Source organism: Tachyglossus aculeatus, chromosome 21 (genome assembly GCF_015852505.1).
Source record: "Tachyglossus aculeatus isolate mTacAcu1 chromosome 21, mTacAcu1.pri, whole genome shotgun sequence".
Lineage (NCBI taxonomy): Eukaryota > Metazoa > Chordata > Mammalia > Monotremata > Tachyglossidae > Tachyglossus > Tachyglossus aculeatus.
This window is the reverse complement of record NC_052086.1, coordinates 67,252,418-67,275,006: the sequence shown is the minus strand read 5'-3', so window position 1 is coordinate 67,275,006 and position 22,589 is coordinate 67,252,418. Positions and strand designations below refer to the sequence as shown.

The following is a 22,589-nucleotide window of genomic DNA, read 5'->3' as shown; positions in this document are numbered from 1 at the left end:
GATACGCTGATCACCTTCTATCCTCCCCAGCGCTTAAAGCAGTGCTTTATACATAGTAAGAGCATAAGAAATGCCATCATTATTATGAGAGGTTCCCCCAACAGGCTCCAAATTGCGTCTATTGCTCTAGAAAAATCCACCATTTCGAATTGGTGGCCATGGCGGCCGTTTAGAAAAGCTGAGGCGATTTGAGGTGTTTTTTTTTTCTTTTTTTCTTTTTTCCCGCCGGCCGCCCCAGAAGTGGGTGAAGAAGGCCAGGAGGAGGAGCTCGGCTCCTGTCAGTCAGAGGCGGAGCGCGGGCCATCTTTGTCTCCGCCCCCCGTTCGCCTCAGGCCCTGACTGAAAAGAGGCCTGGAGGGGGGTGGAGCTTCTCAGTGTGGAGCGGGCAGAGCTCGGAGGCGGTGGGTGAGGTGGGTTGTGAGGACCCCTGAGGGGACCCTAGGAGACGGGAGGGATCTGAAGGGAGGGGAGGGAAAGCCAAGCCAAGCCTCTGCCTCACTCTGCTTCACGCAAACCGTTTCCTCCTTTAATTTCTCTCCCTGAGGTCTTCAAGGCCTGACAAGAGAATGTTGAAGGGTGAAAACGCAGAAATCTGCTTCATGCGAAACCATCTCCTTCTTTAATTTCTCCCCCTAAGGTCTTCAAGACCTGAAAAGAAGAGTATCTGAGATAGAACAGGAGAAATTTGCTTCATGGAAGCCGCTTCCCACTTTCATTTCTCAATCCTAGGTCTTCAAGACCTACGAACAGAATATTTGTGTCCAAAGTGGACAGGTTTTCTTCACGCAAACCATCTCCTGCTTTTGTTTCTCTACCTAAGGGCTGGAAAGAGTGATATATAGGGTTAGAAACAGGAAAAGTTTGCTTCTTAGGAAACCTCGCCTCATATTTCTACCTAAGGTCTTCAAGACTTGAAGAGCAAATCTATGAATTGGAAAAGGAGAAATCTGCTTCATGCAGAAACATGTCCTGTGCATTAGTCCACTGGAGGCCTTCAAGGCCTTTGAAAAGACAATGAATCAAGAATATTGAGGGTGAAAAGGGGAAATCTGCTTCATGCAAAAAAAACCAGCTGCCTTTTTTTCTCTACCTAAGCTCTTCAGGGCCTGAAAAGAGAGTATTTGAGGGAAGAAAGGAGAGGTTTGGTTCGTGCAGAAACATCTCCTTTACCTGACTCCACTGGAAGCATTCAAGGGTTCTGAAAAGAGAAAGAATAGAGAATATTGATGATGAAAAGGAGAAATTTGCTTCATGCAAAAAAAAGCTGCCTTTCTTTCTCTACCTAAGGCCTTCAGGGCCTGAAAAGAGAGTAGCTGAGGGGTGAAAGAAGTTTGTTTCACGCAGAAACATCTCCTGTTCCTGACTCCACTTGAGGCCTTCAAGGCCTTGCATTAGAGTTCCCCCAACAGGCTCCAAATTGTGTCTGTTGCTCGAGAAAAATCCACCATTTCGAATTGGTGGCCATGGCGGCCATTTAGAAAAGCTGAGGCGATTTGAGGTGTTTTTTTTTCTTTCTTTCTTTCTTCCCCCCGCCCGCCCTAGAAGTGGGTGAGGAAGACCAGGAGGAGGAGCTCGGCTCCTGTCAGTCAGAGGCGGAGCGCGGGCAATCGTTGACTCCGCCCCCCCGTTCGCCTCAGGCCCAGACTGAAAGGAGGCCGGGAGGGGGGTGGAACTTCTCAGTGTGGAGCGGGCAGAGCTCGGAGGCGGTGGGCGAGGTGGCTGGTGAGGGCCCCTGAGGGGACCATAGCTGACGGGAGGGACCTGAGGGAAGGGGAGGGAAAGCCAAGCCAAGCCTCTGCCTCACTCTGCTTCATGCATACCATCTCCTCCATTTATTTCTCTCCCTGAGGTCTTCAAGGCCTGAGAAGAGAATGTTGAAGAGTGAAAATACAGAAATCTGCTTCATGCAAAACCAGCTCCTTTGATTTCTCTCCCTAAGGTCTTCAAGACCTGAAAAGAGAATATCTGAGATAGAACAGGAGAAATTTGCTTCATGGAAGCCGCCTCCCACATTCATTTCTCTAACCCAAAGTCTTCAAGACCTACCAAAAGAATATTTGTGTCCAAAGTGGACAGGTTTTCCTCACGCAAAACATCTCCTGCTTTTGGTTCTCTACCTGAGGGCCGGAAAGAGTGATATATAGGGTTAAAACAGGGAAAGTTTGCTTCTTAGGAAACCTCACCTCATCAGCACTTAGAACAGTGCTTTGCACATAGCGCTTAAAAATGCCATTATTATTATTATTATCTTTCTACCTAAGGTCTTCAAGACTTGAAGAGAAAATATATGAATTGGAAAAGGAGAAATCTGCTTCATGCAGAAACACGTCCTGTGCATTAGTCCACTGGAGGCCTTCAAGGCCTTTGAAAAGACAATGAGTCAAGAATATTGACGGTGAAAAGGAGAAATTTGCTTCATGCAAAAAAAAAAAGCTGCCTTTCTTTCTCTACCTAAGGTCTTCAGGACCTGAAAAGGGAATATTTGAGGGAAGAAAGGAGAACTTTCCTTCCTGCGGAAACATCTCCTGTACCTGACTCCACTGGAGTCATTCAAGGCTCCTGAAAAGAGAACGAATAGAGAATATTGATGATAAAAAGGAGAAATTTGCTTCATGCAAAAAAAAGCTGCCTTTCTTTCTCTACCTAAGGCCTTCAGGGCCTGAAAAGAGAGTAGCTGAGGGGTGAAAGAAGTTTGTTTCACGCAGAAACATCTCCTGTTCCTGACTCCACTTGAGGCCTTCAAGGCCCTGCATTAGAATTCCCCCAACAGGCTCTAAATTGCGTCTATTGCTATAGAAAAATCCACCATTTCGAATTGGTGGCCATGGCGGCCATTTAGAAAAGCTGAGGCGATTTGAGGTGGGTTTTTTTCATTCTTTCTTCCCCCCCGCCCACCGGCCCTAGAAGTGGGTGAAGAAGGCCAGGAGGAGGAGCTCGGCTCCTGTCAGTCAGAGGCGGAGCGCGGGCAGTCGTTGGCTCCGCCCCCCGTTCTCCTCAGGCCCAGACTGAAAAGAGGCCGGGAGGGGGGCGGAGCAAGGAGGTGGAGGTGGCTGGTGAGGACCCCTGAGGGGATCCGAGGAGACGGGACGGACCTGAGGGGAGGGAACGCCAAGCCAAGCCACTGCCTCACTCCGAGTTAGTCTGAGGGAGGGGACCGGAGGTTCGGGAAGGCCAGGGGAAAAAAGCAAGAAAAATGAGCCCTTAGGGCGACTCTCTGTGCCCTCCCCTTGCCCGGCAGTTTTCCTCCTTTGGCTTTTCCGGGATTCGAAGTGCCTTCCAGGAATTCAGCGGTTCTCAAACGGTATTCCAAGTCACTCCCTCACGGTGTCCCCCTCTACGCTTTGCGGGGCTGCGGGGGGGGGGGGGGCGTCAAGCGCTCAGTATAGTGCTCTGCACATAGTAAGCGCTCAATAAATACAATTGAATGAATGCATGAAACGAGCGAATAACCTTCTCGGCAGGGACCCAGTGACGCGACTGCCCGACCCGGTTTGAGGGGAAAAAGTGGACGTAGCAACAGAAGGTTCTTCATCCATAAATCATTGTGGTATTTGTTAGGCGCTCACTGTGTGCGGAGCACTGTTCTAGGGAAGCAAGCCCCGTCTTTGCGGGAGGGATGAAGCTGCGGTAGGAGCGGCTCTACAGTGACGCCCAGCGGCGGAGTTTGTTTCCCCAAGCGGTTTATTCCAAATGTTAATTCCAACTCCTCCGTTGGTTCAGTCGTTCAGCTCTATCCTGTAAAGGATCCGTTTCAGAGAGCCCTGGGCCAGAGGAGAGGATGAGGGCTCAAGTCAGGCTGAGGCCCCCGGGTCTGTCTGAGAAGAGAATGGGAGGGGACAGTCTCGAAAAGAAAGCAATGATTGCCTCAACTCCTGACCCACGAGGAAGCTTTTCTTCGCGTACTAGCCAGATCCTCCTGTGGAAAAAAAAAGTGTATTTCCAGCCCCAATGATTTTCGCCACAGCCCAGGAATGGGAAATGCAGGTTGGCCAAACTGCACTTCAGTGTCAATCTCCTTTCTTCGTATCTACTTAGAAGGCAAATGAAATGTCTTATTCAATGCCGGCCCTCTCAACCGCCGCCCCCCGCCCCAGACGCCCCCCCCTCATCAGTTAATGGCTCTCACTCTCCCCTCACTAATGGTATTGGGATCCTTATCCCTGTGAGGTTTCGATCAGTAGAGAAGCAGCGTGGCTCAGTGGAAAGAGCATGGGCTATGGAGTCAGAGGTTATGGGTTCAACGTCTGGCTCCGCCACTTGTCAGCTGTGTGACTTTGGGCAAGTCACTTAACTTCTCCGGGCCTCAGTTACCTCATCTGTAAAATGGGGATTAAGACTGAGCCCCCCGTGGGACAACCTGATCACCCTGTAAACTCCCCAGCGCTTAGAACAGTGCTTTGCACATAGTAAGCGCTTAATAAATGCAATTATTATTATTATTAGAGAGAAAGGAAGAGAGAGAAGAAATGACTTCCATGTCTTGGAGCCGTGTGAATTAACATGGCTTTGGCAAAGGAATTTCTGCTGTCCCCTAGGAAAGCCATGTTGCCTCTCTGTGTTCCAACCAAGGTTTGGCCTCCCTTCAGAAACCGGCAGTGCCCCTCCAGCCGAGGCTCCAGGAGATGAGGAGAAGCACCGGAGCAGGAAGGAGAAATCTTGACTGTCCTGACCACCCCGGCACCCACCAAAGCCGAACCTGAAGCGAGTTGGCCAGGGAGCTCAAGGCGGCTGCCGTGACCAGGAGAAAGGTAGAAGAAACTCGTCGTTTTGGAGGGAAATGAGTGTATCCGGGCTCTTGGGGAGACAGAAGGAACGTTATGGGTGGGAGGGAGGGACTGTCTACCTGTGTATCCGGGAAATTGGATTGACTAATCAAACTTGTAGATTTCTTTTTTCCTGGGAGAGGAAATTTCAAAAGAATTGTATTATCCTTAATAAGGAATCCCCAAGACAGGCTGGAATCCACTGGGTCAGTTTTCATCCCCTGGCGTAAACAAGGAGTTGCCTTGTAGATCCCTCCTGGAGGGACTCTGTACCGAGAGCTGCACCAGCGAGGGAGAGGACGAGGGAGAAGTGATCGGGGGTCCAGCCGACAAGTGGAGACCGGGACGCCCTGAGAGAAGATGGGAGTTGACCTGACCATCGGGAAAAAATAAGTATCTAATTGTAGACTGACCAAAAAGCACTTGGAAATGGTCATTTACTGCTCATGTCAAATGATTCGAACTCTGATAGGTCTCCATCTCTCTCTTCTCTCTCTCTCTCCCCCTCTCTCTATCTCTATCTCTCCCCCCTCCCCTCTCTCTTTCTCTAATTTCTCTATTCAAGATGAAAAAGATATTTGGACTTTTCCTCACAGAATATTTTCCCAAACCATTTTCAGGCGAAAGAACTCCGGTTAGGATGTTGCTTTTCCTCCTTTACATACAGTCAGGGGAGAGAGATGGCAGGGTCGGGGAGCCATTCGCTAGGAAGAAATAATGAGGAAAATGAAAGAGAAATTAAATACGTAGTACTATGAGGCTATTTAAAGGGAGATGAAGAAGCTGACCCTTACCGTAAGTTTCCAAGGGAAATTTACCTCAGGTCTCCTTAAAAAGAATGAATAAAAAGTCTTCAGACAAGGTTCCCCGGTTTAGGACAGTTCACTCGCCTGACTGTCGGGATTGGGTTAATATTCCATGTTGAGGTTTGGATTCGTCAAAGAAGAGAGAGCAAAGAAAAGTCTTGCAAATCCTCTAAAGGTGTGATTCTGAAGGTGATCTGGACAAGGAATCCCCCTGTACTTCCTGGAAACGGTGGTCTAGACTGTGCTCTAACCCAGGTGGATCTTTTTCAGAGACTTCATCTGCCGACTTCTGGGAGCGCCCCATCCACCAAGCATCCACACAGCTGCGGAGCTGCGGTCTCAGATGTCAGCGGAAGCCTACGCACGGAAGCGTGAGGAGGGCCAGATGAATAGATGCTGGCAGCAGCAGCAGCCGCAGTAGGGGTCTGTGAAATCAGGAGGGAAGGGTTTGGGGGTGGGATGAGTGAGCTAGAGAGCCCTCTCCAGGCCCGCCAAAAGGAAGAGTAATCTTGTCAGAAGCGGGGGGCGATGCTCTCACAATCCCATGCAGCAGGCTGGAATCCTTCCCTGAGTAACCACGTTCTATCTCCAGGCACGCCGATCCGTACAAATGTGAAAGGCCGGAGAGCCGTGCACGGCCCATACACTCCGGGCTGTGAGGGAGCCATGCAATCGTCCTTAGGGATATTTTGACAAAGGATGCCAGGCTCATTGTGGGTCGCTCTACCTCTGCAGATAACACTAATGAAGGGATTTTCTTTCTCCACCCCAGGACCGCAGGCTGAATTCCAAACCTCCAGTTGGCTCGGCTTCTTCCAGGCTATTGGAGGAGTGAAGGCTGCAGTGATAGAAGACCTTCGCTCCGGATCATGCGGCAAGAGATGGACCAAGGTAAAACCCTTTTAGGCTCAGAACTAATGTAGTACCCTACCCTAGGGCTTTAGGGCCAGGAAGGAGGAGGAAAAAGGGAAAGAGTTTTCTTGATGCCCACAATCTCCAGTTTTTATATACCTACCTACCTAAGGCCTTCAAAAGACTCTTTGGGGTGAAAAGGGAGACGTTTCCTTCACGCAAAACTTCTCCAGAGTTTATTTCCCTCTCGAAGGTCTTTAAGGCCTTCACAGCGTGAAGACTCAGTGGAAAGAGCACGGGCTTTGGAGTCAGAGGGCATGGGTTCGAATCCCGGCTCCGCCACATATCTGCTGTGTGACCTTGGGCAAGTCACTTAACTTCTCTGAGCCTCAGTTCCCTCATCTGTAAAATGGGGATTGACTGTGAGCCCACATGGGACAACCTGATCACGCTGTATCCCCCCCAGCGCTTAGAACAGTGCTTTTCACATAGTAAGCGCTTAACAAACGCCATTATTATCATTATTATTATTAAAAGAGGGATGAACCGCCGGAATGAGCGGCTCTGCAATGACGCCCAGCTAGTGGAGTTTGTTTCCCCAAGCGGTTCATTCCAAATGTTAATTCCAACTCCTCGGTTGTGTCAGTCGTTCAGCTGTATCCTGAAGTGATCCGTTTCAGAGAGCGCTGGGCCAGAGGAGAGGATGAGGGCTCAAGTCAGGCTGAGGCCCCCGGGTCTGTCTGAGAAGGGGCGGGGACAGTCTCTAAAAGAAAGCAATGATTGCCTCAACTCCTGACCCGCGAGGAAGTTTTTCTTCGCGTACTAGCCAGATCGTCCTGTGGGAAAAAAAGTGTATTTCCAGCCCCAATGATTTTCGCTACAGCCCAGGAATGGGAAATGCAGGTTGGCAAAACTGAACTTTAGTGTCAGTCTCCTTTCTTCGTATCTACTTAGAAGGCAAATCAAATCAATCAATCAATCAATCGTATTTATTGAGCGCTTACTATGTGCAGAGCACTGTACTAAGCGCTTGGGAAGTACAAATTGGCATCACATAGAGACAGTCCCTACCCGATAGTGGGCTCACAGTCTAAAAGGGGGAGACAGAGAACAGAACCAAACATACCAACAAAATAAAATAAGTAGGATAGAAATGTACAAGTAAAATAAATAAATAAATAAATAAACAGAGTAATAAATATGTACAACCATATATACATATATACAGGTGCTGTGGGGAGGGGAAGGCGGTAAGGCGGGGGGATGGAGAGGGGGACGAGGGGGAGAGGAAAGAAGGGGCTCAATCTGGGAAGGCCTCCTGGAGGAGGTGAGCTCTCAGCAGGGCCTTGAAGGGAGGAAGAGAGCTAGCTTGGCGGATGGGCAGAGGGAGGGCATTCCAGGCCCGGGGGATGACGTGGGCCGGGGGTCGATGGCGGGACAGGCGAGAGCGAGGTACAGTGAGGAGATTAGTGGTGGAGGAGCGGAGGGTGCGGGCTGGGCAGTAGAAGGAGAGAAGGGAGGTGAGGTAGGAGGGGGCGAGGTGATGGAGAGCCTTGAAGCCCAGGGTGAGGAGTTTCTGCCTGATTCGCAGATTGATCGGTAGCCATTGGAGGTTTTTGAGGAGGGGAGTGATATGTCCAGAGCGTTTCTGGACAAAGATAATCCGGGCAGCAGCATGAAGTATGGATTGAAGTGGAGAGAGACACGAGGATGGGAGATCAGAGAGAAGGCTAGTGCAGTAGTCCAGACGGGATAGGATGAGAGCTTGAATTAGCAGGGTAGCGGTTTGGATGGAGAGGAAAGGGCGGATCTTGGCAATGTTGCGGAGCTGAGACCGGCAGGTTTTGGTGACAGCTTGGATGTGAGGCGTGAATGAGAGAGCGGAGTCGAGGATGACACCAAGGTTGCGGGCTTGTGAGACGGGAAGGATGGTAGTGCCGTCAACAGAGATGGGAAAGTCAGGGAGAGGACAAGGTTTGGGAGGGAAGACAAGGAGCTCAGTCTTCGACATGTTGAGCTTTAGGTGGCGGGCGGACATCCAGATGGAGATGTCCTGAAGGCAGGAGGAGATGCGAGCCTGGAGGGAGGGGGAGAGAGCAGGGGCAGAGATGTAGATCTGGGTGTCATCATCATTCAATGCCAGCCCTCTCAACCGCCGCCCCAGACGCCCCACCCGCATCATTTAATGGTTCTAACTCTCTCCTGACTACTGGTATTGGGATCCTTATCCCTGTGAGGTTTCGATCAGTAGTGAAAAAGGAAGAGGGAGAGAGAGAATAAAAGAATTCCATGTCATGCAGCCATGTGAATTGACATGGCTTTAGCAAAGGAATTTATTTCTGCTGTTCCCTAGAAAAGCCCTGTTGTCGCTCTGTGTTCCAACCAAGGTTTGGCCTCTCTTCAGAAACTGGCAGTGACCCCTCCAGCCGAGGGTCCAGGAGATGAGGAGAAGCACCAGAGCAGCAAGGAGGAATCTTGACTGTCCCGACCACCCCGGCACCCACCAAAGCCGAGCCTGAACCGAGCTGGCCAGGGAGATCAGGGCGGCCGCTGTGACTAGCAGAATAGTAGGAGAAACTCATCATTTTGGTGGGAAATGAGTGTATCCGGGCTCTTGGGGAGACAGAAGTCACGTTATGGGTGGGAGGGAGGGACTGTCCACCTGTGTATCCGGGAAGTTGGATTGACTAATCAAATTTGTAGAATTCTTTTTTCCTGGGAGAGGAAATTACAAAAGAATTTTATTATCCTTAAGAAGGAATCCCCAAGACAGGATGGAATCCACTGGGTCACTTCCCATCCCCTGTCGTAAACATGGAGTTGCCTTGTAGATCCCTCTTGGAGGGACTCTGTACCGAGAGCTACACCAGCGAGGGAGAGGACGAGGGAGACGTGATCGGGGGTCAAGCCGACAAGTGGAGACCGGGACGTCCTGAGAGAAGATGGGAGTTGACCTGTCCATCGGGAAAAAATAAGTATCTAATCATAGGCTAACCAAAACGCACTTGGAAACGGTCATTTACTGCTCGTGTCAAATGATTTGAACTCTGGTAAGTCTTCGTCTCTCTCTTCTCTCTCTCTTTCAACCTCTCTCCTTCCGCCCTCCACCCACCTCTAATTTTTCTATTCAAGATGAAAAAGATACTTGGACTTTTCCTCACAGAATATTTCCCCAATCCATTTTCAGGCGAAAGAACTCCGGTTAGCATGTTGCTTTTCCTCCTTTACATACTGTCGGGAGAGAGTTGGCAGGGTCAGGGAGCCATTCGTTAGGAAGAAATAATTAGGAAAATGAATGAGAAATTAAATACGTAGTACTGTTGGGCTATTTAAAAGGAGATGAAAAAACTGACCCTTACTGTAAATTTCCAAGGGAAATTTACCCCAGGTCTCCTAAAAAAGAATGAATAAAAAGTCTTCAGACAAGGTTCCCCAGTTTAGGACAGTTCACTCGCCTGACTGTCGGGATTGGGTTAATATTCCATTTTGAGGTTTGGATTCGTCAAAGAAGAGAGAGTAAAGAAAGGTCTTGCAAATCCTCTAAAGGTGTGATTCTGAAGGTGATCTGGACAAGGAATCCCCCTGTACTTCCTGGAAACGGTGGTCTAGACTGTGCTCTAACTCAGGTGGATCTTTTTCAGAGACTTCACCTGCCGACTTCTGGGAGTGCCCCATCCGGCAAGCATCCCCGGAGCTGCGGTCTCAGACGTCAGCGGAAGCCTATGCACGGGAGCGTGAGGAGGGCCAGATGAATAGATGCTGGCAGCAGCAGCAGCAGCAGCAGTAGGGGTCTGTGAAACCAGGAGGGAAGGGTTTGGGGGTGGGATGAGTGAGCTAGAGAGCCCTCTCCAGGCCCGCCAAAAGGAAGAGTAATCTTGTCAGAAGCTGGGGGCGATGCTGTCACAATCCCATGCCGCAGGTTGGAATCCTTGCCTGAGTAACCACTTTTAATCTCCGGGCACACCGATCCGTACAAATGTGAAAGGCCGGAGAGCCGTGCACGGCCCACACACTCAGGGCTGTGAGGGAGGCATGCAGTCGTCCATAGGGATATTTTGACAAAGGATGCCAGGCTCCTTGTGGGTCTCTCTACCTCTGCAGATAACACTAATGAAGGGCTTTTCTTTCTCCACCCCAGGACGGCAGGCTGAATTCCAAAACTCCAGTTGGCTTGGCTTCTCCCAGACTATTGGAGGAATGAAGGCTGCAGTGAGAGAAGACTTTCGCTCCAGATCATGCGGCAAGAGATGGACAAAGGTGAAACCCTTTTAGGCTCAGAACTAATTTAGTGCTCTACCCTAGGGCTTTAGTGCCAGGAAGGAGGAGGAAAAAGAGAAAGAGTTTTCTTGATGCCCACAATCTCCTGTTTTTATATACCTACCTACCTAAGGCCTTCAAAAGACTCTTTGGGGTGAAAAGGGACAGGTTTCCTTCACGCAGATTTTATTTCCCTCCTGAAGGTCTTCAAGGCCTTCAAAAGACTCTTTGGGGTGGAAAGAGGAATGAACCGCCGGTATGAGCGACTCTAAAATGACGCCCAGCGGGTGGAGTTTGTTTCCCCGAGCGGTTCGTTCCAAATGTTAATTCCAACCCCTCGGTTGGGTCAGTCGTTCATCTCTATCCTGAAAGGATCCGTTTCAGAGAGCGCTGGGCCAGAGGAGAGGATGAGGGCTCAAGTCAGGCTGAGGCCCCCGGATCTGTCTGAGAAGAGAATGGGAGGGGTCAATCTCTAAAAGAAAGCAATGATTGCCGCAACTCCTGACCTGCGAGGAAGTTTTTCTTCACGTACTAGCCAGATCCTCCTGTGGAAAAAAAGTGTATTTCCAGCCCCAATGAATTTTGCCACACCTCAGGAATGGGAAATGCAAGTTGGCAAAACTGAACTTTACTGTCAATCTCGTTACTTCGTATCTCCTTAGAAGGCAAATCAAATGTCTTATTCAATGCCGGCCCTCTCAACCGCCGCCCCACCCGCCCCAAACGCCCCACCCTCATCATTTAATGGCTCTCACTCTCTCCTAACTACTGGTCTTGGGATCCTTATCCCTCTGAGGTTTCGATCAGTAGAGAAAAAGGAAGAGAGAGAGAGAGAGAGAGAGAAAATACAAGACTTCCATGTCATGCAGCCATGTGAATTAACATGGCTTTGGCAGAGGAATTTATTTCTGCTGTTCCGTAGGAAAAGCCCCTTTGTCAGTTGGTGTTCCAACCAAGGTTTGGCCTCCCTTCAGAAACCGGCAGTGCCCCCTCCAGCCGAGGATCCAGGAGATGAGGAGAAGCACCAGAGCAGCAAGGAAGAGGCCTGACTGTCCCGACCACCCCGGCACCCACCAAAGCCGAACCTGAACCGAGCCGGCCAGGGAGATCAGGGTAGCCGTCGGGACTAGCAGAATGGTAGGAGAAACTCGTCGTTTTGGAGGGAAATGAGTGGATCCGGGCTCTTGGGGAGACAGAAGGCACGTTATGTGCGGGAGGGAGGGACTGTCTACCTGTGTATCCGGGAAGTTTGATTGACTAATCAAGCTTGTAGAATTCTTTTTTCCTGGGAGAGGAAATTACAAAAGAATTTTATTATCCTTAATAAGGAATCCCCAAGACAGGCTGGAATCCACTGGGTCACTTTTCATCCCCTGTCGTAAACATGGAGTTGCCTTGTAGATCCCTCCTGGAGGGACTCTGTACCGAGAGCTGCACCAGCGAGGGAGAGGACGAGGGAGAAGTGATTGAGGGTCAAGCCGACAAGTGGAGACCGGGACGCCCTGAGAGAAGATGGGAGTTGACCTGTCCATCGGGATAAAATAAGTATCTAATCGTAGACTAACCAAAAAAAACACTTGGAAATGGTCATTTACTGCTCGTGTCAAATGATTCGAACTCTGATAGGTCTCCATTTCTCTCTTCTCCCTCCCTCTCTCCCTCTCTCCCTCTTTCTCTCTCTCTCTAGTTTTTCTATTCACGATGAAAAAGATATTTGGACTTTTCCTCACAGAATATTTCCTCAAACCATTTTCAGGCGAAAGAACTCTGGTTAGGATGTTGCTTTTCCTCCTTTGCCTACAGTCAGGGCAGAGAGATGGCAGGGTCGGGGAGCCATTCGTTAGGAAGAAATAATAAGGAAAATGAAAGAGAAATTATATACCTAGTACTATGAGGCTATTTAAAAGGAGATGGAAAGCTGACCCTTACAGTAAGTTTCCAAGGGAAATTTACCACAGGTCTCCTTAAAAAGAATGAATAAAAGGTCTTCAGACAAGGTTCCTCGGTTTAGGACGGTTCACTCGCCTGACTGTCGGGATTGGGTTAATATTCGATGTTGTGGTTTGGATTCGTCAAAGAAGAGAGAGTAAAGACAATTCTTGCAAATCCTCTAAAGGTGTGATTCCCGAAGGTGATCTGGACCAGGAATCCCCCTGTACTTCCTGGAAACGGTAGTCTAGGCTGTGCTCTAACCCAGGTGGATCTTTTTCAGAGACTTCACCTGCCGACTTCTGGGAGCGCCCCATCCGGCAAGCATCCACGGAGCTGCGGTCTCAGCCGTCAGCGGAAGCCGACCCACGGGAGCGTGAGGAGGGCCAGATGAATAGATGCTGACAGCAGCAGTAGGGGTCTGTGAAACCAGGAGGGAAGGGTTTTGGGAGGGGATGAGTGAGCTAGAGACCCCTCTCCAGGCCCACCAAAAGGAAGAGTAATCTTGTCAGAAGCTGGGGGCGATGCTCTCACAATCCCATGCCGCAGGTTGGAATCCTTGCCTGAGTAACCACGTTTTATCTCCGGGCACGCTGATCCGTACAAATGTGAAAGGCCAGAGAGCCGTGCACGGCCCACACGCTCAGGGCTGTGAGGGAGCCACGCAATTGTCTTTAGGAATATTTTGACAAAGGATGCCAGGCACACTGTGGGTCGCTCTACCTCTGCAGATAACACTAATGAAGGGATTTTCTTTCTCCACCCCAGGACGGCAGGCTGAATTCCAAACCTCCAGTTGGCTCGGCTTCTCCCAAACTATCGGAGGAATGAAGGCTGCAGTGAGAGAAGACCTTCGCTCCGGATCATGCGGCAAGAGATGGACCAAGGTAAAACCCTTTTAGGCTCAGAACTAATGTAGTGCTCTACCCTAGGGTTTTAGGGCCAGGAAGGAGGAGGAAAAAGAGAAAGAGTTTTCTTGATGCCCACAATCTCCTGTTTTTATATACCTACCTACCTAAGGCCTTCAAAAGACTCTTTGGGGTGAAAAGGGAGACGTTTCCTTCACGCAAAACTTCTCCAGATTCTATTTCCCTCCCGAAGGTCTTCGAGGCCTTCAAAAGACTCTTTGGGGTGAAAAGAGGGATGAACCGCCGGTATGAGCGACTCTGAAATGACGCCCAGCGGGTGGAGTTTGTTTCCCCAAGCGGTTCATTCCAAATGTTAATTCCAACTCCTCGGTTGGGTCAGTCGTTCATCTCTATCCTGAAAGGATCCGTTTCAGAGAGCGCTGGGCCAGAGGAGAGGATGAGGGCTCTAGTCAGGCTGAGGCCCCCGGATCTGTCTGAGAAGAGAATGGGAGGGGTCAATCTCTAAAAGAAAGCAATGATTGCCACACCTCCTGACCCGTGAGGAAGTTTTTCTTCACGTACTAGCCAGATCCTCCGGGGGGAAAAAGTGTATTTCCAGCCCCAATGAATTTCGCCACACCCCAAGAATGGGAAATGCAAGTTGGCAAAACTGAACTTTACTGTCAGTCTCCTTACTTCGTATTTCCTTAGAAGGCAAAACAAATGTCTTATTCAATGCCGGCCCTCTCAACCACCGCCCCAAACGCCCCACCCTCATCATTTAATGGCTCTCACTCTCTCCTGACTACTGGTATTGGGATCCTTATCCCTGTGAGGTTTCGATCAGTAGAGAAAAAGGAAGAGAGAGAGAGAGAGAGAGAATAAAAGACTTCCATGTCATGCAGCCATGTGAATTAACATGGCTTCAGCAAAGGAATTTATTTCTGCTGTTCCCTAGAAAAGCCCTGTTGTTGCTCTGTGTTCCAACCAAGGTTTGGCCTCTCTTCAGAAACCGGCAGTGCCCCCTCCAGCCGAGGGTCCCGGTGATGAGGAGAAGCACCAGAGCAGCAAGGAGGAGGCTTGACTGTCCCGACCACCCCGATACCCACCAAAGCGGAACCTGAACCAAGCCGGCCAGGGAGATCAGGGCAGCCGCCGTGACTAGCAGAATGGTAGGAGAAACTCATCGTTTTGGTGGGAAGTGAGTGTATCCGGGCTCCTGGGGAGACAGAAGGCACGTTATGGGTGGAAGGGAGGGACTGTCCACCTGTGTATCCGGGGAGTTGGATTGATTGATCAAACTTGTAGATTTCCTTTTTCCTGGGAGAGGAAATTATGAAAGAATTTTATTATCCTTAATAAGGAATCCCAAGACAGGGCAGAGTCCACCGGGTCATTTCTCATCCCCTGGCATAAACATCGAGTTGCCTTGTAGATCCCTCCTGGAGGGAGTCTGTACTGACAGCTACACCAACGAGGGAGGGGATGAGGAAGACGTGATCAGGGGTCAAGCTGACAAGTGGATACTGGCACAACCTGAAAGAAGATGGGAGTTGACCTGTCCATCGGGAAAAAATAAGTATCTAATCATAGACTAACCAAGACACACTTGGAAACGGTCATTTACTGCTCGTGTCAAATGATTTTAACTCTGTTAGGTCTCCGTCTCTCTCTCTCTCCCTCTCTCTCTCTCTCTCTCTCTCTCTCTCATTTTTTTATTCAAGATGAAAAAGATATTTGGACTTTTCCTCACAGAATATTTCCCCATTCCATTTTCAGGCGAAAGAACTCTGGTTAGGATGTTGCTTTTCCTCCTTAAAATTCAGTCAGGGGAGAGAGACGGCAGGGTCGGGGAGCCTTTCATTAGGAAGAAATAATAAGGAAAATGAAAGAGAGATTAAATACCTAGTACTGTGAGGCTATTTAAAAGGAGATGAAAAAACTGACCCTTACTGTAAATTTCCAAGGGAAATTTACCACAGGTCTCCTAAAAAAAGAGTGAATAAAAAGTCTTCAGACAATGCTTCCCAGTTTAGGACAGTTCACTCGCCTGACCATTGGGATTGGGTTAATATTCCATGTTGAGGTTTGGATTCGTCAAAGAAGAGAGAGCAAAGAAAATTCTTGCAGATCCTCTAAAGGTGTGATTCCGAAGGTGATCTGCACAAGGAATCCTCCTGTACTTTCTGGAAATGGTGGTCTAGACTGTGCTCTAACCCAGGTGGATCTTTTTCAGAGACTTCACCTGCCAACTTCTGGGAGCGCCCCATCCACCAAGCATCCACACAGCTGCAGAGCTGCGGTCTCAGACGTCAGCGGAAGCCTACCCACGGGAGCGTGAGGAGGGCCAGATGAATAGATGCTGGCAGCAGCAGCAGCAGGGGTCTGTGAAGCCAGGAGGGAAGGATTTGGGGGTGGGGGGGATGAGTGAGCTAGACAGCCCTCTCCAGGCCCGCCAAAGGGAAGAGTTATCTTGTCAGAAGCTGGGGGCGATGCTCTCACAATCCCATGCTGCAGCTTGGAATCCTTCCCTGAGTAACCAAGTGTTATCTCTGGGCACGCCGATCTGTAGAAATGTGAAAGGCCAGGGAGTCGTGCGTGGCCCACCCGCTCAGGGCAGTGAAGGAGCCACGCAATCGTCTTTAGGGATATTTTGACAAAGGATGCCAGGCTCATTGTGGGTCGCTCTACCTCTGCAGATAACACTAATGAAGGGATTTTCTTTCTCCACCCCAGGACGGCAGGCTGAATTCCAAACCAACAGTTGTCTCGGCTTCTCCCAGACTATTGGAGGAATGAAGACTGCAGTGAGAGAAGACCTTCGCTCCAGATCATGCGGCAAGAGATGGATAAAGGGAAAACCCTTTTAGGCTCAAATCTAATGTAGTGCTCTACCCTAGGGCTTTAGAGCCAGGAAGGAAGAGGAAAAAGAGAAAGAGTTTTCTTGATGCCCACAATCTCCTGTTTTTATATACCTACCTACATAAGACCATCAAAAGACTCTTTGGGGTGAAAAGGGAGAAATTTCCTTCACGCAAAAATTCTCCAGATTTCATTTCCCTCCTGAAGGTCTTCAAGGCCTTCTAAAGATTCTTTGGGGTGAAAAGGGAGAACTTTGCTTCATGCAAATGTTCCCCAGATTTCATTTCCCCACTGGAGGTCTTCAAGGCCTTCAGAAGACTATTTGGAGTCAAAAGGGAAATATTTGCTTCACACAAATATTCCCCAGATTTCATTCCCCCACCAAAGGTCTTCAAGGCCTTCAGCTGACTCTCTGGGATGAAAAGGGAGAGATTTGCTTCATGTAAAACTTCCCCAGATTTCATTTCCCTACTGAAGGTCTTCAAGGCCTTCAGAAGACTCTGTGGGATGAAAAGGGAGAAATTTGCTTCATGCAAAAATTCCCCAGATTTGATTTCCCTACCGAAGGTATTTAAGGCCTTCACAAGACTCTTTGGTGTGAAAAGGGAGAAATTTGGTTCATGCAAAGATTTCCCAGATTGCATTTCCATCCCGAAGGTCTTCAAGGCCTTCACAAGACTCTTTGGGGTGAAAAGGGAGAAATTTGCTTCATGCAGAGATTCCCCAGATTTCATTTCCCTACAGAAGGCCTTCGAGGCATTCACAAGACTCTTTGGGAGGAAAAGGGAGAAATTTGCTTCATGAAAAGATTCCCCAGATTTCATTTCCCTACTGAAGGTCTTCAAAGCCTTCACAAGACTATTTGGGGTGAAAAGGGAGAAATTTGCTTCATGCGAAACTTCCCCAGATTTTATTTCCCTACTGAAAGTCTTCAAGGCCTTCACAAGACTCTTTGGGGTGAAAAGGGAGAAATTTGCTTCATGCAAATGTTCCCCAGATTTCATTTCCCCACCGGAGGTCTTCAAGGCCTTCAGAAGACTATTTGGAGAGAGAAGGGAAAAATTTGCTTCACACAAATATTCCCCAGATTTCATTTCCCCACCAAAGGTCTTCAAGGCCTTCCACTGACTCTATGGGATGAAAAGGGAGAAATTTGCTTCATGCAAAAATTCCCCAGATTTCATTTCCCTACTGAAGGTCTTCAAGGCCTTCACAAGACTCTTTGGGATGAAAAGGGAGAAATTTGCTTCATGCAAAAATTCCCCAGATTTGATTTCCCTACCGAAGGTCTTTAAGGCCTTCACAAGACTCTGGGAGGAAAAGGGAGAAATTTGCTTCATGAAAAGATTCCCCAGATTTCATTTCCCTATTGAAGGTCTTCAAAGCCTTCACAAGACTATTTGGGGGGAAAAGGGAGAAATTTGCTTCATGCAAAACTTCCCCAGATTTCATTTCCCTACTGAAGGTCTTCAAAGACTTCACAAGTCTCTTAGGAGTGAAAAGGGAGAAATTTGCTTCATGCAAAACTTCCCCAGATTTTATTTCCCTACTGAAGGTCTTCAAGGCCTTCACAAGACTATTTGGGGTGAAAAGGGAGAAATTTGCTTCATGCAAAAGTTCCCCAGATTTTATTTCCCTACTGAAGGTCTTCAAGGCCTTCAAAAGACTCTTTGGGGTGAAAAGGGAGAAATGCAAATGTTCCCCAGATTTCATTTTTCCACCGGAGGTCTTCAAGGCCTTCAGAAGACTATTTGGAGTGAAAAGGGAAAAATTTGCTTCACGCAAATATTCCCCAGATTTCATTTCCCCACCAAAGGTCTTCAAGGCGTTCAGCTGACTCTCTGGGATGAAAAGGGAGAAATTTGCTTCATGTAAAAATTCCCCAGATTTCATTTCCCTACTGAAGGTCTACAAGGCCTTCAGAAGACTCTTTGGGATGAAAAGGGAGAACTTTGCTTCATGCAAAAATTCCCCAGATTTGATTTCCCTACCGAAGGTCTTTAAGGCCTTCACAAGACTCTTTGGTGTGAGAAGGGAGAGATTTGCTTCATGCAAAGATTTTCCAGATTGCATTTCCCTCCCGAAGGTCTTCAAGGCCTTCACAAGACTCTTTGGGTTGAAAAGGGAGATATTTGCTTCATGCAGAGATTCCCCAGGTTTCATTTCCTTACCGAAGGCCTTCAAGGCATTCACAAGACTCTTTGGGAGGAAAAGGGAGAAATTTGCTTCATGAAAAGATTCCCCAGATTTCATTTCCCTACTGAAGGTCTTCAAAGCCTTCACAAGACTATTTGGGGTGAAAAGGGAGAAATTTGCTTCATGCGAAACTTCCCCAGATTTTATTTCCCTACTGAAGGCCTTCAAGGCCTTCACAAGACTCTTTGGGATGAAAAGGGAGAAATTTGCTTCATGCATAGTTTCCCCAGATTTCATTGCCCTACCGAAGGTCTTCAAGGCCTTCACAAGACTGGGGTGAAAAGGGAGAAATTTGCTTCATGCAAAGATTTCATTTCCCTACCGAAGGTCTTCAAGGCCTTCACAAGACTATTTGGGGTGAAAAGGGAGACATTTCCTTCTTTCAAAAATTCCCCAGATTTCATTTGCCTCCCCGAAGGCCTTTAAGGTCCGGAAAAGAGAGTATTTGGGGTGTAAAAGGAGAAATTCACTTCATAGAAAAATTCTCCAGAATTAATTTCCCTACCGAAGGTCTTCAAGGCCTTCAAAAGACTATTTGGGGTGTAAGAGGGATAATGGACTTTGTAGAAAAATTCCCCAGATCTCATTTCCTTACTGAAGGTCTTCAAGGCCTTAGGAGAGAATTTTTGCGGTGCCAAGGAGAAAGAAATTTACATCAAGGAAATCATCTCCAGTTTTCTTTCTCTATCTAAGGTCTTCAGGGCCACAAAAGGGAATATTTGAGGTGAAAAAGAGGAAATTTGCCTTACCCAAAAAGTCTCCCGCTCTGTTTTCTCTACGTAACAATTTCGGGGCCTGCCAATATAATATGTGGGGTTAAAAACCAGGAGGATTTTGCTTCACGCAAAATCCTCCAGTTTCTTGGTCCGCCTAAGTTCTTCAAGTCCTCAGTAGAGAATATGTGAGGGGCAAAAGGAGAAATTGGCTTCTTGCAGATACAACTCCTGTTCCTGACTCCACCTCTGGCCTTCAAGGCCTTTGGATTTGAGAAAGAAAGGAAATCTTGGAGGTGTAAAAGGGAAAATTTGCTTCATGGCCAAATCTCCAGCTTGTGATTTTCTCTACCTAAGGTCTTCAAGGCCAGAAAAGAGATTAATTTAGTTCGAAGAAGAGAAAATTGCCCTATGTAAACAATGTCTCCAGGATGTCTTTTCTTTACCTCAGGTCTTGGAGGTCAAGCAAGTAGGTATTTCCAGTGAAAAAGGAAAAACTTGCTTCATGTAAACGATTTCCTGCTTTCAGGTTTCTAACTAAGGTTTTCCAGGCCTGAAACTCTATGGCATTTTCAAAGGGGCATTTTGCTTCCTGCCAAACCTGTCCCGCTTATTGGTCCCCTCAAGGTCTTCAAGGCCATCAAAGAGATTATATGAGACTTAAAGAGATGAAATTGCTTCATGCAAACCGTCTCTAGCTTTTATGTCCCTATCCAAGGTCTTCAAGGCCTGAAAAGAGAAGGTATGGCCTTAAAAAGGGAGAATTTTTCTTCCTGCCAAAACTGTCCTGCTTATTGGTCACCCCAAGGTCTTCAAGGCCATCCAAGAGAATAGAGGAGATGAAGAAGGCTGAATAGGCTTCATGCAAACCATGTCCAGCTTTCTTGTCTCTCTGCAAGGTCTTCAAGGCCTTGAAAGAGACCATTTGCGGTGACAAGAGAGGGAAATTTTCTTCACGCGGATACACCTCCTCTGCATTACTCCACCTCCGGCCTTCAAGGCCTTTTCATTGAGAATGAATAGAGACTATATGAGGTGCCAAAGTAGAAGATTGCTTCATGCAACCATCTCTGGCTTAGATTTCTCTCCCTAAGGTCTTCAAGGCCAGAAGAGAGAATATCCGAGGTAAAAGTGGAGAAACGTGGTTCCTGCCAACCATCAGCAGCTTTGGTTTCTCTACCTAAGGCCTTCAAGGCCTCCAAAGAGATTATCTGAGGTGGAAAAGGGGAACTGTGCTTCTCGCAAAGCATCTCCGTCTTTTCCTTCTCTGTGTAAGGTCTTCAAGGCCTCCAAGGAGATTATTTGAGGTGGAAAAGGAGAACTTTGCTTCATGCAAACCGTGTGAGGTGGAAAAGGAGAACTTGGGCTTGGGTTGTTGCAGGAAGAAAGAGAGAGAGAGAGAGCACAAAGAGATAAGACTTGGGTGAAGAGCCTCATGCTAATTCCCCCTAATAATCCCTAAAAGAGTTTTCACGCTTTTCCGTCCACTCTGCCTGCTCCGCCCTCTCAACCGTGGACAAAGTCATCAAAGCACTCCGTGCCAACTAACCAGGTAGGAAATTGGACTGCTAGTGGGAGCGGGCCGGGTTTTTGGTTCTTGGGAATGCCGGGATGCTTTTGTGTCCCGGTCGCTCCCCGGGTGCTCGACGCTGCTTAGCAAGTTGCTATCGAGACATGTCTGGGAATTCTTTGAAATCACAAAACATCTGTTGCAACGCTTTGCTAGGGTTGAAGTAGCATTCAGACCTACGTGGAAATGATGGCTCGTCCGGTCCACATTGCAGGTGGCTTCCGGTTGAGGTGGGCTACATTATCCCATCGGATTCGCCTAGGCAGTCTCCCTGTCAGCTTGCCCTAGAGTGCCAAAGAGTTTGGTTTTCAGTTGGGATCAAGCGATTCGTTTCCTCTGTGCTCCGGGATCAGTGATCTGGCCACCATCCTTCCCTGAATTGAGCCTAGTGGTTTGCAGCCTGCTCTGAGACCCGATTTTCAGCTATTCATTCACTCTCCTGCCTCTTCTGTAGATCGTGCATCTTAAGAGCCGCTATGGTTCAGTTTGGAAATGACAGAGAGAAAAACGGGTAAGCAACCCTTGCGGAACATCTGGTTCATTGGGAAAGGGAGTAATTTAGAGTACAACAGCTGGGATTCCGTTTCTTCTAGGTGATTGTTCCCCTTTCCCATTTGGTGCGTTGGGTGAAATATCGGGGCACGAACGAAATCTGGGTCCTCGCCTCACTGCCCAAACATTAACCAAGCTTTACCAAGGAGAAAGAGTTAGGCAAATCAAGCTACTGTAACTCCTGAATCTAAGTACTAGACATCTGCGCAAGTGGGCAATAAAGAACGGAACTGTATTTTCCCTCTCCCTATAGGGCCAGCCGGCGCAACTCAAGAAACACTCCAGAGAATGTTCATCTCCAGAAGAGTAGAGGCTGAAGGAAAATCAGATGATGGTTGGGTTTGGAGAAAACAAATCCAGCTACTGGTTAAGATGAAACTGTTCTGGACCCAAGGCTCAGTCTGGAGCCTCTGGTCCAGGATTTTGGAGGGCAAGAAAAGAAAATTTGGTGGGGAGGAGGAGGGATTTTTCCTGGTGCTACATTCTTGAAAAACTTAGGCTCATGTAAAACAGCCTGTCCTCCTAAAAGGACAACGATGGCTCTCCCTCCTTGGGTCTTCAAGGCCCAAGGGGTGAGGAGGGAGAGAGTAGCTTCAGGCCGAACTCTCCTATTTGATCCATCATCTCCCATCCTGCCTACTCTGGTGTTTGTGGTGGGGTCGGGGGGAGCCGGGGGCGGGAAGGGGGGAAACCCCAAAGAAACTGTGCAGGGGCAAAGAAGAGGTTCTCTTCTTGCAGAATCTCTTGAAAAGCACGGTCCCTCTGTCCTAGAAATCTCCCCATTTGGTCTTTATGGCCGCACTTCTGGACCCAGAGATTAGCCTGACAGACCATCTGGGATATCTCTCTCGTGAGCCTTCTGGTTTTCAGAGAGGGTAGACCTGCTCCATTTTGACCATGAAGGCTCATTTTCCATGTGAATCAATTGTCCAGTTTGACAGGGAAATACCTTTCAAAATTCTATAGTGTTTCATCAGGATGACAGTTTCTAACCCGTATGATGAAAGCACATCGGAGAGAACTCCTTGACCTTCTCTAGATCCTGGTTGACCAACTCCATGGTCAATGGAATGTTATTTTTCTCACATTCAAGTGATATGAAACAACTAAGAGATTTACTCAATCCATCCCACCAGCATTTTAAAAGTCAATAAAATAGCTAAATAAAATCAAAATAAATGCAAAGCGCAACTCCCGGCAGGAGAATAAAATACAATAAAATAGTTTAAAATTAAAGTAAA

At 48.2% G+C, this 22,589-nt stretch overlaps 1 protein-coding gene and 3 long non-coding RNA genes across 6 annotated transcripts in view; 3 read left to right on the top strand and 1 right to left on the bottom strand.

Moving 5' to 3' along the window:
- The window catches only part of PDZD9 (PDZ domain containing 9), a 185,056-nt gene that overhangs the window by 61,459 nt on the left and 101,008 nt on the right, over nucleotides 1–22,589 (bottom strand). The gene's annotated exons all lie outside the window — the stretch shown is intronic.
- LOC119942492 lies at nucleotides 5,529–11,803 on the top strand. The gene is made up of 3 exons (XR_005455374.1): nucleotides 5,529–5,940; nucleotides 10,560–10,678; nucleotides 11,653–11,803. It is a non-coding gene; the product is annotated as an uncharacterized LOC119942492 (long non-coding RNA).
- Nucleotides 12,342–16,319, top strand: LOC119942482. 2 transcript variants are annotated; one of them, XR_005455363.1, is made up of 5 exons: nucleotides 12,342–13,026; nucleotides 13,376–13,494; nucleotides 14,465–14,627; nucleotides 14,891–15,838; nucleotides 16,192–16,319. It is a non-coding gene; the product is annotated as an uncharacterized LOC119942482 (long non-coding RNA). The 2 variants fall into 2 exon arrangements; XR_005455364.1 differs by having other exon boundaries at nucleotides 14,448–14,627.
- Nucleotides 20,578–21,996, top strand: LOC119942481. The gene is made up of 3 exons (XR_005455362.1): nucleotides 20,578–20,778; nucleotides 21,011–21,307; nucleotides 21,602–21,996. It is a non-coding gene; the product is annotated as an uncharacterized LOC119942481 (long non-coding RNA).